General features: G+C 43.4%; 1 long non-coding RNA gene across 1 annotated transcript; it reads right to left on the bottom strand.

Moving 5' to 3' along the window:
- Positions 1 to 2678: 2678 nt before the first annotated feature.
- Positions 2679 to 5024, bottom strand: LOC110309619. Its single transcript, XR_002379726.1, has 4 exons — positions 4950 to 5024; positions 4392 to 4528; positions 3335 to 3389; positions 2679 to 2865 (listed from the first exon to the last, which is right to left on the bottom strand). It is a non-coding gene; the product is annotated as an uncharacterized LOC110309619 (long non-coding RNA).
- Positions 5025 to 9923: the final 4899 nt, after the last annotated feature.

The following is a 9923-nucleotide window of genomic DNA, read 5'->3' as shown; positions in this document are numbered from 1 at the left end:
AGAGAGATTGAGGGAGATGGAGACAGAGAGGAAGAGGGGAGAAGAAAGGGGGAGGGAGAGAGGGAGAGAACAAGAGTTTTGTTTTATTAGTATATGAAAGAGGATTAGAGTAGCTTACAGAGTGTGATCCAGCTAGTCCAACAATGACCATCTACCTACAGAAAGTACAAGAATCCTATGGTTGTTCAGTCCACAAGATGACACAATGTGTCATCTGGTCTTCAGTGTAAACAGGAATCCCAAAGTAGGAGACTCTAATGTCAGTAAAGAAATTGACTTGCCAGTAAGAGCTAGGGCAACCAGTCTTGCAAAAAGAAAGAAAGAAACAAAGAAAGAAAAGAGAGAAAGAAAAGAAAGAAAAAAGAAAGAGAGAAAGAAAGAAAGGAAGGATGGAAAGAAAGAGAAAAAGAGAAAGAAAGAAACAAAGATAGGAAGGAAGGAAGGAAGAAAGAGAGAAAGAAAGAAAGAAAGAAAGAAAGAAAGAAGGAAGGAAGGAAGGAAGGAAGGAAGGAAGGAAGGAAGGAAGGAAAGAAAGAAAGAAAGAAAGAAAGAAAGAAAGAAAGAAAGAAAGAAAGAAAGAAAGAAAGAAAAGTAAAAAAAGAGCAAAGTCTTCATTCTTCCATGTCCTTTATTTATGTAGCCTGCCCCCAGCAGGTGTGACCCAGATTGAAGATGGGTCTTTCCACTTCAAATGCTTTAATTAAGAAAATCTATGCACAGGTGTCCCCAGCTGCTTGGGTTTTAGTTCCAGATGTAGTCAAACCAAGAACAGCCATCACAGCATACAACTAGAGTAGCTTGCACAACCTACAATGGGAATTCAAGAGAAGGTGCAAGAATTGGAAGATTGCTTTCACAAAAAAATGCTTTGCAGATGGAACTTTTGGGCAGAGGGAGGGGGAAGATTTTGATGTCTAGAACTGAAGCCTACATTGTTAACCTCACTGAAGACAATAAAGAATTGGGTTTCAGAGGTATTAGTTTTTAATTGTTAGTTCCTCGGTGTGAGGCTATCCCTCTGTCTTAGGGTTTCCATTGCTGTGAGGGACACCATGACTACAGCAACCCTTATAAGGACAACATTTGACTGGGGCTGGCTTACAGATTCAGAGATTGAGACTATAATCATCATGGTGGGAAGCATGGCACCACGCAGGCAGACATGGTGCTGGAGGAGCCAAGAGTTCTACATCTTGATCTGAAGGGAAACAGGAAGAGACTGTCTTCTAAGCAGCTAGAAGAAGGGTCTCAAAGTCCACCCCCAAAGTGACATCTTTCCTACTCCAGCAAGGCCACACCTCCTAATTGTGCCACTCCCTGGGCCTAGCATATTCAAAGCTGGAGTCAAACTCTGTACCCTCTGCTTGGATGAGGGGTACATTAAGGAACCAACACCCTGGGCAGAATTCAGTGTGCAGCTCTAAGGGCAGCATTATAACTGCAGCAGCATTGTAACAAATAATTCTTGATACGATTCTATCTTCACGCATATTCTTTCCCCTTTCCTTGTGTTCAAGAATGTGTCCTTTGGGGATCACAGAGATGTGATAGGCACAACATTTTATTCATATCAAAGAAAAATTCACCAGGCATTTTTATACCATCCCTTCTCCATGCCTTGTGTTTGGGCAATGCTAGGGCTCAACTCCAGGGCCTTGTGCACATTAAGTATTCATTCTGTAATTCAGTCCTCGCCTCCAGTCTAGGGTGAGGGATCTAGAAAACCATAACACTTGTTTCTCAGGCTGCTCAATGTGCTGGAACAGCCTTGGAAAGTAAGTGTACATGGTGCTAATGTGACAGGGGATGTTAAGGACCACTGATGATGGGAATTGCTACCTAACACCCTGAAGTGGCCTGGCTTTCCGTTCTTGTGAAATGGGCCATCCCTCTACCGTATTGGGTACCAGGAGCAGGCAGGGTCTTCTGTTCTTCTTTGTGCCTCCTGACTTCTTCACCCCTCTGACAAAGACTTGTGAAGTGCCCACAACCTTGCCCATTCAGGGTTTACTTTTCTGTGCCTTTCGACCCATATAGCCAATATAATTTCCAACATATACTCCATGTGCTCATGGCAGCTCATCTGGATTCTAGGGCTCAGAAGGAGGCTATAGAACAGTGGTTGGTCCTCAACTTGTAGATTATGACTCCCTGGAGGGGGTGATATATCTGATATCCTATCAGATAGTTACATTATGATTCAAAACAGTAGCAAAATTATAGTTATGAAGTAACAATGAAGTAATATTATGGTTGGGGGTCCCCACAACATGAGGAATTGTATTAAAGGGCAGTGACATTAGGAAGGTTGAGACTCAATGGATGTAAGCTGGCCAGCCAGACTATCTGTATAGACAAACTCTATGTTCAGCTGAGAGATGAATAAGACAGAGTCATCAAAGAAGAGTCCCAAATAAGGCTGGAAATCTGAACCTTGGGTTTTCACGTGTATACATATACCTTCTTACAAACCTTCTTACAAATATGGATATACCTGTATATACATATACATATTTACATGAAGAAAGAATTATAATAATCACGATATTTGGTTAATTCATATAGGGAACAGATCAAGAAAGGACTATAGAAGGAGGTGACATTGGAATTGTGCCTTAAAATAAATTGATAAGGTTAAAGGGGAAGGAGGTAAATCGTTCTGGCAGAGAAACCATATACAAAGATAAACATATACAAACTATGAGATGAGCCGGCATATCCCGGGAACGATTGGCAGGGTGAGCAGACAGCGTTGCAGGGCTTAAGGCAAGACTGAAGATGTGCTTAAACTATGCTAGCTTTAAAGAGAAGAGACTTGAGAAATGTTTAGGATGTAGGTCTCTCCATCTCAGAGGAAGATATGATCTGCCCAGGAGGAACAGTTAGCTCAGAGAGGCTCTGGGGCTGCCAGACTCCAGGCTGAGAGAACAGCTGTACAAAGGCCTCCAATGCAACAGGAATAGACAAACAAAACAAACAAAACCAGGCATGGGAAAAGGAGGGAACTTAAGTTTTTTAAATTAATTATTATATTTATTTACATTCCAAATGTTGCCCCCACCTCCTGGGTCCCTCTCCCAGAGTTCATCATCCCCATCTCCCCTCCCCTTTGACTCTGAGAGGGTGCCTCACCAGGGAATCCTCCCTTCCCTGGGGGCATCAAGTGTCTACAGGATTAGGTGTGTCCTCTCCCACTGAGCAAGCTCTGCACATATGCAGCAGAAGAATTTAAAAGTGAGACATTTTGAATGCAGTTTTGCATAAGCCAAACCAAGACTCTAAATCGTCCTTCCTGGGTCAGACAATCCCATCATTCTCCTCCAGGCTGTTGTACCTGCTATCTTGGAGTCTATGACACGTGATGGCCCAACAACTGTAGGCAGAGAATTCTGGGACGAGTGAGAGAGAAGTTCTGAAAACAAGTAAAGTTCTTACCTGGCACTTTGGAGGACCCAAGTTCAGATTCCTCAATGCCTACAGAGAAATCCAGGCACGCTTCCATCCCTGGTGTAGAAGGCACTCACTGGCCAGCCAGAACAACTCACTGGTAGGTTCCATTGAGAGATCCTGACTCAAAAAACAGAGTTGATGCTGCTATGCTGGTTCATATTTATTGTTCAGTTGCCACCAACTAAGTTAACTGGGACTAGGAAAACTCAATTACTTCCACCAGACTTATCTACGGCACTTCCGTGTCGGGTTTGTTCTTGATTGATAGTTGATGTAGGCAGCACTACCCACAGTGCTGCCCCTGGGCAGGCAGTGCTGGGTGCTCTAAGAAAGCAGGCTGAGCATGAGTCAGAGAGAGCAAGCCAATGAGCAGCACTCCTCTGTTATTTCTGCTTTGAGTTCTTGCCTTGGTTTCCCTATCGGCTGTCACCTGTAAGGTGACATAAACCCTTTCCTTCCTGGGTCGCCTTTGGTCATAGTGTTTATCTTAGCAACAGAAAGCAAGCTAGAACAAACAGATGGAGCCTGAGGAAAGACACCCCCAAGACTGTCCTTGACCTCCAAATGTGCAAGCCCTCACTTGCATACATGTGAATAGTGACATATGGTCAGAGGTGTGGGGGGAGGAAGGGAAAGAGGAGGAGAGGGAAGGAAGGAGAGAAAGAAGAGAGAGAGAGAGAGAGAGAGAGAGAGAGAGAGAGAGAGAGAGAGAGAGAGAGAGACGCTCCTGAGGCTGAGGATATAGCTTAGTCAGTAAAGTGCCTGTCACGTAAGTATTATGACAACCTCTATGTAAAAACACGTTGAGTCGTGGTGACATGTATCTGTAACCCTGGCATGGAGGGCAGGGGTCAAAGATAAGAATCCCAGAGCTCATTGGTCAGCCAGTCTAGAGCTTATCTTGAAAAAAAAAATAGTAAGTTGGAGAGAGTCCGAGATACCTTCATGTGCGTCATGCCTTCATGTGCATTTGTGCACACATGTGCAGCATGAAAACCAGTCGCTGACAAATAACCAAATGAGAATCTGGGACAGGATGCGCTGAAAATCTCCAGAGAGCAAACCTTGACGTATTTGTCTGTATAAAAAAAGGAACGAAGGGCATTCCTAAAAGGAGTCCCTAGTTAGAATTGTCACTGCTGTTTGGAATTGTTGGAATCAGACTCTGGCAGCAAAGAGGCCCTCCCCTGTCTCAGGCTGAGCTTGTTTATACCATGCCCTCCCTTCCCTATCCCTTTCTGGGTCCGACTGGTCCTAAGGCTCTATGACCTAGAGAGGGAAGAAGAGCTAAACAGCCAAGAGGAAAAACTGCAGCCTTGAGAATAGCAACGGGAGAAGCCATTCCCCCAAAGAGCTTGCTACTCTTTCTTCCGTGGGAACAAGAAGTCTAATATGCCCTTTTCTTCCTTGTTCCTTCAGAGCCAGCCAAGAGCGTTAAACATGCTCTCCCTGACATTCGACTTCCTCAGTCTTTCTTTGAAGATTCTGAGTCCCTCTACCAAGCAGCAGACCTCCTTGGAGGGGCTGGCCTGGGAAAGGCTCTCTTCCTTTTCTCGCTCTTCCTCTCCCGGCAGGCAGCCGTCTATATTTATAGCTTGCCTGACAGATTGTTTTTCTTTAAAACGCCAATCAAATGGCTCTCAAGCCTTCTTTTGAGTCTGTCTTTGAACTCTTATATTAAAAAGATAAAGAAGCCACCGAAGGCAACCCCGATTCCCCGGTAGCATGTGGGACACCAAAATTGCTGAGAGTAAACCAGACAAAGAGTACAAAATTTATAAAAAGTTCTAGAAAATGCCAAGCTATCTACAATGCTACAGAGCAGACTAGAGGTTGCCAGGGTATGAACCCTGGGGAGGTAAGGCTGGTGAAATTACCAAGAGGCCAGAGGAAACCTTTGAAGAGAAGGGATATATTTGTTATTTTTATTATAATGATGGTTTCACAAATATATACCAACTCAAAACTGTGCAAAGTGTACAAATTATTGTGTATCAGTTAAACTATAAGAGTAGACATCAGATGTCTCCATAATGTTTAGTAACAGTAATATAACTTTTTTTTTTTTTTTTTTTTGCAAGGGCATAGAAAACATACCAGCCTGGTCTACAAAGTGAGTTCCATGACATCCAGGGCTAGACAGAGAAACCCTGTCTTGAAAAAACAAAAACAAAAAACAAACAAACAAACAAAAAACAAAAAAACCAGAAAACATACCAGTGTCTTCCAGGAGCTGTAGAATTAATTGACAGATGTGAGTTAATTAGAAAATGAGACGGTAGACATTTCTCATGGAGGGATCATCCACATTCATTTATTGTAGTGGCTATATGTCTATGTCCGTCAAAGTTCACAGGAATATATACATTAAAAAGTATATGGTTCACTGTTATTATAAAACATACCTTAATTTTAAAAATGGAAAAGATAAGCAGATAATTCTACAAACACCAGATTTTTAAAATTAAATTTCTACAGCATAAACACATAGATGAAACTAAATATATAAATATTTCCAAATAAAGTAATTGCTTATCTGTTTAAAATCAAAATATAGCTATAAAACAACTCTTTAAAACTATTCAGTTCCATCAAAATAAGTAATGCCTATTTGGTCAAATGGGTATTTTCCTGAAAATGAAATATGTTAAAGCCCCCCTCTCTCTGAACGATTCTTCCCTTCTTTTGACCCTTTCTCCATCTTGGAGCCCTAAACAGTAGAAAATCTGAGAAGCAAGATGAGGGGCACACACCTGTGGTCTCGTAGCTTTTCCTCATGCTGAGGATGTCTGTCTGTCAGTACAGAAGGGCTGCTTCTATTACCTTCACTTTCCTCAGAGATTCTGGACTTAGGAAGGCGTGGAGACAGACATGTCCTCTCATGGTCTTCCAGTTCCTAGGGTTTCTTGGTTCTTTGCCTCCTGGGAGCATCATAATACCACTTCACATCAGCTTAGTAGGAAATAGGGAAACAGATCATTTGAAGTCATGCAACTGTGATGGACTGAACAACATTCTATGACTAAGTGGTATGTGCAACAAAATATAACTTAAGGTTTGCCTTCCTTTACCTACTCTCAATAACCCTTGAGTAACATTTGTCTTCTTTAGACAGTCTATCATCTGGAGGTGGCTTTGGGATCTGATCTTCCCTTACATGTCTGTTTTTGTTGAGTTTCCTGTAGCCCAATTTATGTACATTAAGCAAGAAAGTTTATCTGGCTCACAATCTGAGGTTGAAATTCATAATTTCAGGAAAATCCAAGTGGCAGGAACTTGAAAGAAGTAGTCACATTCCAGCTACAGTCAAGAGCAGGGAATTATGGATTAATGCACACATAGTGGTTGTGATGGGTTGAATATGCCTGGCCAAGGGAGTAGCACAATTAGTAGGTGTTGCCTTGCTGGAGAAAGTGTGTCATTGTGGCTGTGGACTTTAAGACCCTCATCCTAGCTCCCTGGAATCCAGTCTTCCTCTAGCAGCCTTCAGATGAAGATGTAGAACTCCAAGCATCTCCTGTACCATGCATGCCTGGATACTGCCGTGCTGCACCCTGATGATAATAGACTGAAACTTTGAACCTCTAAGCCAGCCCCAACTAAATGTTGTCCTTATTAGAGTTGCCTTGGTCATTGTGTCTGTTCTCAGCTGTGAAACCCCAACTAAGACAGAAGTTGGTACCAGGATTGTGATATTGTTTTGATGGGCCTTGCCGTGCTTTTGTTTGGAAGAATGTGAATTTGGGGACTTTAGATTTGGAAAGCAGTGGAATTGCTTTAAGTGGGACTTAATGGACTATCCTAGTAGGAATAGTTGTTGATGGTCATTTGAACTGTGGAAGCCTGACTCTAGAGCTTTCAAAGGAGAAGAATTCTAATATGTGGCTAAGAGACTGTTCTTGTGATATTTTGGTGAAGAACAATGGCTGCATGTTGCCCTTATCTGTAGAGTCTACCTGAGGCTAAGGTAAAGAGATTTGTATTAATTGCATTGATGAAGGAAGTCTCAGAAAAGCCCAACAAAGACTTTGTTCTCTGGTTAAGTCTCATAAAGAGCATTTTGAACAAGTATAGCAAGCCTAGAAAGGAAAAATATTAAATATATGGTTTGAGTATTAAAAGGGCACCAGGAAGTGAAATGGAGCAGAATCCTGTGTTCAAGGATATTAAATTGAACTAAGGAAGTGGTGATCTCAGGGCAAGATCCCACCCAGCTAAGCTCATTGTTTATGTTTGTAGTTGCACATGAAAAAGTTTGGACTTTTAACCTGGAAAGAACTACAAAACAGGAATGGAGGGCATATTTGTGATCCAGATTTTGAGGCTGGACGACATAGGCTTTTGATCTGGATCTTGAGGAACGGAGACCATGAAAAGCTTTGGCTCGGGCATGGTGATACACAGCTTTAATCCCAGGAGACAAAGTCAGGCAGATCTCTTGAGTTCAAGGCCAGCCTGGGTCAGAGCAGGTTTTAGGTAAAGGAAAGCCTAGGTCCAGGTATGATGGACCACAGCTTCAATCCCAGCATTCTAGAGACAGAGCCATGCAGACCTCCGAGTCCAAGGTCAATCTACAGAGAAAGTTTCAAGACAGCCAAGCTTAGGCAGTGAGGGAGTTGGTAAACAGAAAGTGGTAGTAGAATAAGAGGGGCCATGTTCCAGACCCAGCAAGCATCAGAACTCAGCAGCTTTGGCCATGTGGCTCTGGATTTAGAGTCAAGAATAGAAGGGACTACTGGGACAATTGATGCTGGTTAGCTGGAGCTAAGAAATGGCAGTGATTAAGAAGAGACCAACTCACTGAGGTGAAATCTTCTGGGAAGTTTTTTTCTGAGAGCACAAAGAAACTGTGTTCGAAAGGCAGCCAAGGTTGTACCACGAGCTGCAGCTAGACTTGGTAATGTGTAAAGATCACCCAGGTTTTGAAGGGATGAACGGGTCATGGAGAGCAGCTGAGGCTTGGCACTGTGAGAGTCCATGGAAGGCCATTGGTGAAAGTGCAGCCTCAGTTGTAGTTGATGGTCCAGGACTAATGGGGTCACGCAAAGGAGTTGAGGCTTGGCACCATGAAGAGAGCCTATAAGAGACTATTGGTGAAGCCTAGTTGCGGCAGAAGACCCCAGTATATTGGAGATGCCAGTACCATGGAATGACCACCAAGAACAGCAGCAACAGTGTAGTGAAGTCAACCAGAGACTATAGTGCTACTGAGGGCAGAGCTGGAGATGTGACCTAAGCCCTTTGGAGGAGCCTAGAAGATCATGTGTGGATTCCAGACATTGGGACAAGAAGTTGTGAAGTTGAAGTTGCATTGGAGACACCAAGATGTTTTAGATGCCAGAGCCATGGGTTATCTGCTGAGGAAAGCTGCTAACAAGGAGTGGGAGCTGTTCAGGAAAAAAGTTTGTTGCAGTCAGCAAAGATGAAAAAGGATTTGGATATCTGAAGACTGCTTTGACCAACAGACATGGAGATGTAGAGTTTGGAGTTTGCCCAGCTGGTTTGCTGTCTTGTTTTGGGGATTGCAGTAAAGTGATTGGATGAATCTCAGAAGAGACTTTGAACTTTTAACATTATTGAGACTGCTATAGACTATGGGGACTTTGGAAGTTGGCCTAAATGTATTTTTATTATGCTATTGCTAGGTATGGCCCCCATAGACTCATATGTTTGAAGAAGCCTATGAGGGTCAGGGAGTGGAATGTGATGGTTTGAATATGTTTGGCCCAGGGAGTGACACTATTGGTGGGTTTGGCCTTGTTGGAGGAAGTATGTCATTATGGATGGAGGCTTTAAGACCTTCATCCTAGCTCCCTGGAAGCCAGTCTTCTCCTAGCAGCCTTCAGATGAAGATGTAGAATTCTTAGTTCCTCCTGCACCATGCCTGCCTGGATACTGACATGTGCCCACCTTGATGTTAATAGACTGAACCTCTGAACCTGTAAGCCTGCCCAATTAAATGTAATCCTAGAGTTACCTTGGTCATGGTGTCTGTTCATAGCAGTAAAACCCTATCTTAACTAATAAGTTCTAAGCTCACTTATTCCATACTTATACAATCCAAGATCCCTCTGCCTAGTGAATGGTGTCACACACTGGGGCATGTCTTCCCTCCTCAGTTAATGCTTTTGAGGTGTGGCCTCATCGAGTTTTTGGCCTTCTTCTCCTAGTTTCCGGTAACTGGGATTATGTCAGCTTAATAATGCTGTCATTTGGATCTTAAATCCTCCCACCCCGCGATGGCTCCGGTGATAATGATGTAGTCCTCAGCCTAGGGCTTCTGGGAGGTGAGGGAACCCTTCAAGCGGAAGGGCCCGAGTGAGGTCTTTCAGCCATTGGTAGAGCGCTTCTGAGAGAGACCGAGGCCCCGCCCTTCTCTTCCTATCTCTCAATTCCACCCTGCTTCCCCTGCAGGATCTACTACCTTACTACCGACCTAAACACAGAGCCAGCTGCATCCGGTGGTAAGGGCT

This window comes from Mus caroli, chromosome 2, assembly GCF_900094665.2.
Source record: "Mus caroli chromosome 2, CAROLI_EIJ_v1.1, whole genome shotgun sequence".
Classification (NCBI taxonomy): Eukaryota; Metazoa; Chordata; class Mammalia; order Rodentia; family Muridae; genus Mus; species Mus caroli.
The sequence above is the reverse complement of the archived record's forward strand: the minus strand, read 5'-3'. Positions and strand labels throughout refer to the sequence as shown.